Source organism: Tupaia chinensis, unplaced genomic scaffold, assembly GCF_000334495.1.
Source record: "Tupaia chinensis unplaced genomic scaffold, TupChi_1.0 Scaffold000012_1, whole genome shotgun sequence".
Lineage (NCBI taxonomy): Eukaryota > Metazoa > Chordata > Mammalia > Scandentia > Tupaiidae > Tupaia > Tupaia belangeri.
In genome coordinates, this window is record NW_006159442.1 from 610,539 (window position 1) to 618,461 (window position 7,923).

The following is a 7,923-nucleotide window of genomic DNA, read 5'->3' on the forward strand; positions in this document are numbered from 1 at the left end:
GGATCTTGGGCACGCACGCACATGCACCCAGCGTGAGTTTTAAGCCACCGGGTCCGGGACACGAACCGCGGTCGACTACGTGGGAGTCCAGCGACATAGCCATTACGCTAACTGCTGGTTCCCAAGATCAATACTTTTTAAAAGAATTATTTATTTAACTTCATTTTATTTATTTATTTATTTTTAAATGTGACCAGAGATAGAGAGAGAGAAAGTAAGAAAGCAAGCTGCCAGGTCCGGGACTCGAATCATGGTCAGCCATGTGGGAGTCCAGCACTCTTAAACACCACACTTCTTGCCGGCCCCCCAATATCAATATTTTAATAAATTATTTACGAGTATATAATTTTTCTGAACAAATTGATGTTTCTATAACATTTAAACACAATTGCATATTTAAGTGCTTTTAAAATCATCCTCTAATCTTATTTATACTCTCTTTTAAAAGAAAAATATATGCTGTGTAATGAAAGACTTCATCTCAATTATTACAAATTACAAATTAGTGAAATCCTACTTTAATGAGGTTTTATGTATGTAAATTGATAGAACACTGATTCTTAGAATGCCTGAAATTGATGACACAGAGCAGTAAGACAGCAGCTAATACAATGCTGGAATCCCTTCAGCACTGATCTTGATGGGCAATCAGCCAGTGCCTGCCTAAAACACATCTATGAGCAGGAGCTCCCTATCTTTCCAAAAAGGCTATTTCATCATTGCAAACTCCCACGTTTTGAAAATTGCTCTAGTAATTAAACTGTTCCTCCTCGAATTATTCACCTATTGATCCTAGTTGCAGTTTCAACATAGGCAGACATATAACATCTTTTATCTTTTTGTCCTCTATTGGCATGTCTTACCTATCATTAGGGATTCTACTGCAGACAAACAGGTCAAAAAATAATTATTATAAACTAGGCTTCCTATATTACTTCAAATAAAGTCAACAGTTAATATTAGAAACAGACACCTTGCCTGCTACCATAAAATATTCCAGCTATGGAACCAGCAGATGGTATAAGGTTTTATCACTGAACTCCCACTTGGCTGAGCACAGTTCGAATCCTGGACCCAGTGGCTTGAAACTTACACCAGGCACGCATGTGTGTGCCCAAAATCCCAAGAAGAGAATGGAAGAGAAGGGATTGCAGTGTGGCCATCCCCTCTAGAGAGTGATTTCTCACATTCTCTCTGTCTCTCTGGCAAGTGCATGCACCTTCTAAGAAAAATCTTTCTCATAAAAAATAAGTAAATAAACTATTCCAATCAACACCATATAAACAGAATCTGAGTCAGGTAGAGGCTACAATGTTATCCCTAAGCTTTCATGGATATATTCCTTTAAACTCTAAACCTTTAATGGGAAAACAATACTCAATAGCCAAAAACACCTGGCTCTTTCAAATATAAGACAATAAAATAACAATAAAAGAAGGAGTTGATCTATTCCACTTTTCTATTCTATAATTCCAAGAATGTCATAGCGCTTTTTTTTTTTTTTCAGGAATTGGACTTCTTCTGTAGTTTGTCAGAGAAAGAGCCAGTCCGCTGCTTCATGTTATTCTGTGACACCCAAGTGATTCAGCAGATTCTTTTGTGGCTGTACTCTTAGCCTAATATCTAGGCACTTTGAAAATAATTAACATTTTAAGCATTAAGACATCTTACAGTTTTCTTCATGACTTTTTCACTTCTTCTATTCTTTTCCTTAAGAGAAAAGACTCAATATATTGACAACACGAGGAGAAAAAATTCTATAGCAGAGGAGACAAGCAGTAGAATAAAGGATCTCCCTCTACGTTTGTGAAGAAGAGAAGTTCCCGTGGCTTTTATAGATTAGTTTGCTGGGGAAGAAAGAAAATCTTGCCATTTTCCCTATGTCAGATGTAAAAAGAAAAAGCATCGAGGAGAAGAATAGGGCCATAAACTTGATACAACGCATTGCAATAGAGTTTCATCAGATAAACCACGAAGACAGTTTCGATGATGCTCTTGTCAGAAAACACATGGTACGATACACTGTATATGTGCCAGATAGCTTCTGCACTTTCAGAAATGTCATTTCTAAAAATGTCTATCCATTTGGAAAATAAGTATGCAATAAATCTGTAAATATTTATTATAAAAGCAATAAGAAAACAGTAAAGAACGAATGCAGTTTCTGACAACACCACGTAAACTGTTAGCAACAGACCTTTGGAGACGACGGTTCTGTTTTGAGATCAAGGGCCAGGACCTAAATGTTGCGATAACTGAAGCCATATCAATCCGTTCCATACCCACCCGCCTGCTGTAAGAGGTCCACCTAATTGAGATGCCAAATGATGAGATGTGAAGCAGAAGTAAAACATACAGATCTTGTATTTCTGAATCCATATGTCTTGCTTGATCAATGAACCAAAATAGCTACTCTTTGGAATTGAAAAGCTGCAAGAACTTGCTGCTGTTCTTTTTTGCTCTCTATCCTATAGGAAAGAACTGGTAGACAAAGATAAGAAGAGAATTTCCCACAAAAAAGATAATACACATACTCGTGCACATCTTGGGGAAACCCCAAGAATGTCCTTCTTTGAAAGCGTCCCCTCCCTCCGGCAATGACCTTTCTGTTTTATTTGGCCCCTCAGTTCTCCTTGGCTGACTGAGAAAGGATGGTTATGAGATGGAGGGTGGAGGCATAGATTAGCAGTGGCCTCCTCTTTACATTGAAGAAATTCAAGTGCATATTGGCCCACCTTTTCTAAGTAACTAACTGCTGGACAACTTAGCTTAATACTTCTTGACTTAATCCACAAAATCAGAACATCTGCTCTAAATGGAAGATTTACAGAGGGAATTATACCTACTCCATCTAGAGATTGTTTGCCTCTGATGTCATTCTTGATTAGATGATTTTGGAATTTTGATTGCTTCACACGGGATTATTATGATTTCAAAATGCAGCTTGTAAATGTATTCAGTTCATCAAGGACTATAAATATAAATCCTCAACAACAGACTTCTCCTTTGCTTAGGTCTTCTTAGGTGCTCTTAAGCTAATGGGAGACTAAGAAAAATATTTTTTAAAGGTGAGAAACTCCAACATTAGAAATAATTTTCAAAACATCTGGTCTCATATTCAGAAGTTTGATAATCATTAGCCTTTTCTGGTTTTAAATGTTAACTAATGAAGGCTGACTCTTTGAAAAAACAGATGTAAAAACATTAAGAACTACTTATTCTCTATTCAGTGAAACGATGACATAATTAACTAATAAAATTCCTCTAGATTTTTCTACATGGCTTTGTGTTCTGTCTTTAACTTCCTAATCCAAAGGAAATTATCTACTTTCTGTCCACAATTCCTTACACTGTTGTGGAACCGGATATAATATCGTGAAATTATAAAGAAGGCAAAAAGAAATGTCTCTTTTAGGCAAAGAGAGAGAGAAAAAAAAACTACAAATTTTCTAAAATTAAAATGAAATCAAATGCATTTTAAAACTGAAGTTTCCTAAAATTTGATTTTGTTCCTTTCTTTATTTTAATCAACTTCAGGAGACTTTTGCAATTGAGATGAGATCTCAAATTTATACACTAAATGTACTGTGAAAATTTGAGATCTTATGATTCTCCAAGTTTCATGAGAGTTCTACATCAAATCATGTCACCGCTGCCATTTCTGTTAAAGAGTGCAGATAAGAAAGAGCAGTAACGTGTGTCAGAATCTGGTAGGTCAGTGTGTGGAGGAAGGAGAAATAAGCATCATTTATTTCCAGAAGGCTGCAGTTCAGCATGAAAACTAGCCTACCTGACATGCAATTATATGTCATGAGTTACAGTGGTAATTAAGTCTCTAGAACAGCAAGCTACCTCGAGAACCCCCCAGGGTTTCAGGTGGCGAGCTCCCAACTCGGAATCATCTAGTACTTCCCTGCAGATCATCCATCTACATCATTCCTTTATTTATCACCACTGTAAGCCCAGAGACTACGTTTGGCTCTAAGACACACTTTTTTTTCCCCTTTGCATGCCTACTCGCCTATCTTCCCACTTCTTAAATTTTATCTTTGAAAAGGAAGCCCATTATCCCAGATGGCATAAAACCAAGTGTCTCCATCATTTTTTTTTCTTCTTTTCCAGTGTTCCTGTGTGCCTTCTTAAGGGGTAAACAAGGTCCCATTCCATCCACCCCTCTCTGCAAATGCCCTTGCACATCCTGAGGGTCGATTCCCATTGGCAGTAGTAGTACGTCTCATCCATTCATTCAACAAATTTTTATCGATGCACCAACAGCTGAGGCATGTGGTCTAATTCTCTAAGAAGAGAGAGAAAGAAGGAAACAAATGAATAAAATGAGAGCCATAAATCCAAAGGGAGATGTGCTTTCACAGGAACCCCCATAAAGTCAGGCTTTTTTTGTAGCTTCTCGGTCTCTGTGTGGCCCCTCTTTGAATGTGGCAGCTTTCCATATCCCCCTTCACAGGGTCATATGTAAAGAGTTAAGCATCAAAGAGGCCCCGTGTTATAGAATGTAGGGCTCTTTTATGTACTTTCCCAATGGAAACATTAAAAGAAAGTGAGGGGAGAAATGCTCACACCATACCCAGTCCAGGCACGTCTCTGCGCACTACAGGAAGGAGCCAGTCAGGCCAGGTTGCTGCGGACATGCCAGTTATTTGTACTCTGGGCCCCATTAACTTATACTGGCAATTTTGAAGAAGTAATTGAAGCTGCCAGATGGCAGCCCAGAAGTAATTCTCTTGATGAGGAAGGGAAGTTGCCCCCCACTTCCTTCCTTGACATCCACAGCACAGCCCCCTCAACCTCAGCCCCACAGGCTGGGGACTGGGTAGTGGGATCCATGCAGACTGTGATTAAATGACTCATCCCCTTAGCATGACTTGTCTGTAAAGGTTACTCACGACAAAAACAGCCGCAGGGCCCCAACTCTGGAGTGGGTATTTGTCAAAAATGAGTCAAGATAATAAGGGGCCATCAAAGGAACACCTACAGTTGGGCAGAACAGTGTCTGTGACCTGCGGATGGTATTCAGTTGAATACTTGCATCTGCCCTATGGAGAAATTTGACCTTGACAACACAATCAATTCTTGGTTTACCACAAGTTACTCAGTTGAGACCACAGGCTTTTAGCTACTCACGACTCTGCCAGTGTAATGACGCCCAGTCTCCAGCCAAGTCAATAGTGCCCTCTACTCTGGGTCTCCAGGTTCCCTCGGTGCTGCCAATTATGACAGGGAGACAGAAGCAGCTCTAAATCTTTGAGTCGAACTAATCCTAATCAATCTAGAATTTCAAAATAAGAAAGAAGAAATGAAATGAAATGAAATGAAATGAAATGAAATGAAATGAAATGAAATGAAATAAAAAATCAGCAAAGCTTCTAAGTAGTCATTTTTATTTATTTGATTTGATTTGAGGCATGTCATAAACAAAACAAGAACAGGCTGTCACAGTCTTTTGTTACAAAGATGGCTTGGAGTCATTCAAAGAGACACAGAAAAAAACCTAGTAGGGAATTGCTATTAGAGATTTCCTTTTAAAGTTACTATGAACAGATGAGCAGTTCTAGAGGACTGCAAGGAATCGTCTTTCTAGTAAAAGATTCAGGAACTAATAGTAAGGGGAAAGAGCTTACATTTGTAAGGTGTTAATTTATGCCAGGCAGTATGTGATTGCACATATCATCTTATTTAATTGCTATTACAGCCTTGTTTGATAAATATTATTATTCTCAATTCATAGATAAGAAAACTGGAACTCAGAAATTTGAAAGGTCCTTTACAAGCACGGAGAGCATCTGGTGAGCCTTTGTCCTTCTTTCTCCCTAAAATATCCTTACATGGGAGCGCCTTTCCCAGAGATGCTCCATTAAGGCAACTCCACCTCCACTTCTCTTTTGTTTGTTAGAGAGATTTTTTGCTATAGGGCTGTGCACTCGCCGGAGACAGACAGAAAGCGAGAAATCACACACACACACACACACACACACCCAGGGAGGGTGGCCACTCTGCAATCCCTTCTTCTCCATTCTCTTCCTGGGATCTTGGGCACACACATGCACACACATGCCTGAGTTTGTAACCACCAGGTAAGGAACTCAAACCATGGTCGGTCATATGGGAGTCCAGCGATGTAACCACTACGCCATCTGCTGATCCCTCCATTTCCACTTTTAAAGCCAAAGAAGCCAGCCCTCTTCTTCCCATTGGCGTGCAGGCACGGGAATGTGTCATGTCCATCCAAAACTCCAGTGTAGAACTTACCTCCTGAGTGTAAGACACAAATGTACAAAGATAGCTGGAAATTACTCCCAGCAGTAGTGACAGAGTGGGAAGTCTAGTGGAAGATTACGCAGTAGAAAAATGAACTAGCAATGCACAGCAATGCACAATTAAGTACTAAGAGGCCAGTATAGGCAATCGGCAGTGAGAATTTTTAAATAACTCACTTTATGGGCTGGAACAATCAGGGGAGGCTTAGTTGATAAAGAAGTAGAGGATTTGATCACATTTTGAAGAATATGTAGGAACTGGAGAGTGAAGATTATTCCTGATTGCAGGAAGACCCTAAGGAGAGGAACATGTAATGCTCTGGATACCTGCCAGATTCAAATGGTATTGACACAGGGAAGGCCAGTGGGAAGCTTCAGATCCAGGGTAAAGAGTCAAAAGGATGCTACTGAGCGTTGTTCAGCAGAGGGAACATGAGGAGTGAGACTTTGGGAAGATGGATCTGGCAGTGTCAAGGCAAGATGACTGGGAGAGACCTCTAATGGCAAGGTTTGTACATTTTTCTCGAAGAAGAGTTTCTGACCTAGATTCTATTTTGGAACAGGTGGCCTTTCACAGCATATGTTCCAGATCCCAGAACATAGTCACTGGTCCTGTTCAGTAGTCGAGGTACTTCCCTCACTGTCACCACCACAGGTTCTAAAACTCAAATAAAGTCTTAGCTCTCAAAATTCAATTACTGCCCAAGTTGAGTAATCTCATCTTTCAGGGGCTCCGGTTTTTGGTTGTTGTTTGTAAAATAAGCATGTTAAATTACTGTTGAAGGGGGACCAGCAGTTAGCGTAACGGCTATGTCGCTGGACTCCAATGTAGTCGACCGCGGTTTACGTCCCGGATCCAGTGACTTAAAACTCACACCGGGCACGTGTGCGCGTGTGCCCAAGATCCCGAAAGGAGAAGAGAGGAGAAGGGATTGTGGCGTGGCCATCCCCCCTGGGGGGTGATTTCTCGCTTTCTGTCTCTCTGCCTCTCTCTGTCTGTCTAGCAAGCATACACTCCCTATAGCAAAAAAACCTCTCCCCCCCAAAAAAAAAAAGAAAAGAAAAAATTACTGTTGAAGGGTTCTGCCCTTCTGACAGCCTAGGATGTGATGAGTTCTATGGATCTAGAGATTGCCCAGTACAACCCTTTCTGACACTAGCAAGCTAATGCAAAGAGTATGATTTCAGTTAATTACGGCACTGTGAGAATGTATGTGTGTCTCTGAGCATAAGCTGTGAACCAGCCTAGTGTGGAGTCTCCGGCTTTACTTTAAGTGTGAGCCTGTCCTCCCCTTCACATCTACCTCAGAGCACTTTCCACGGCACTTTCCCTAATCTAATCATCCAAAACAGACACTTCACAGGACCAGCAGTCAGCGTAATGGCTATGTTGCTGGACCCCCACATAGTCGACCGCAGTTCAAGTTCCAGACCCGGAGGCTTAAAAACTCACGCCGGGCGCATGTGCGTGCGTGCCCAAGATCCCGAGAGGAGAATGGAGGAGAAAGGATTGTGTCGTGGCCATCCCCCCCGGGGGGTGATTTCTCGCTTTCTATCTCTCTCTCCCTCTGTCTTTCTGGCAAGCGCACTTGCCCTATAGCCAAAAAAAAAAAAAAAAAAAAAAAAAAAAAAAAAGTTTTTTTCTTTT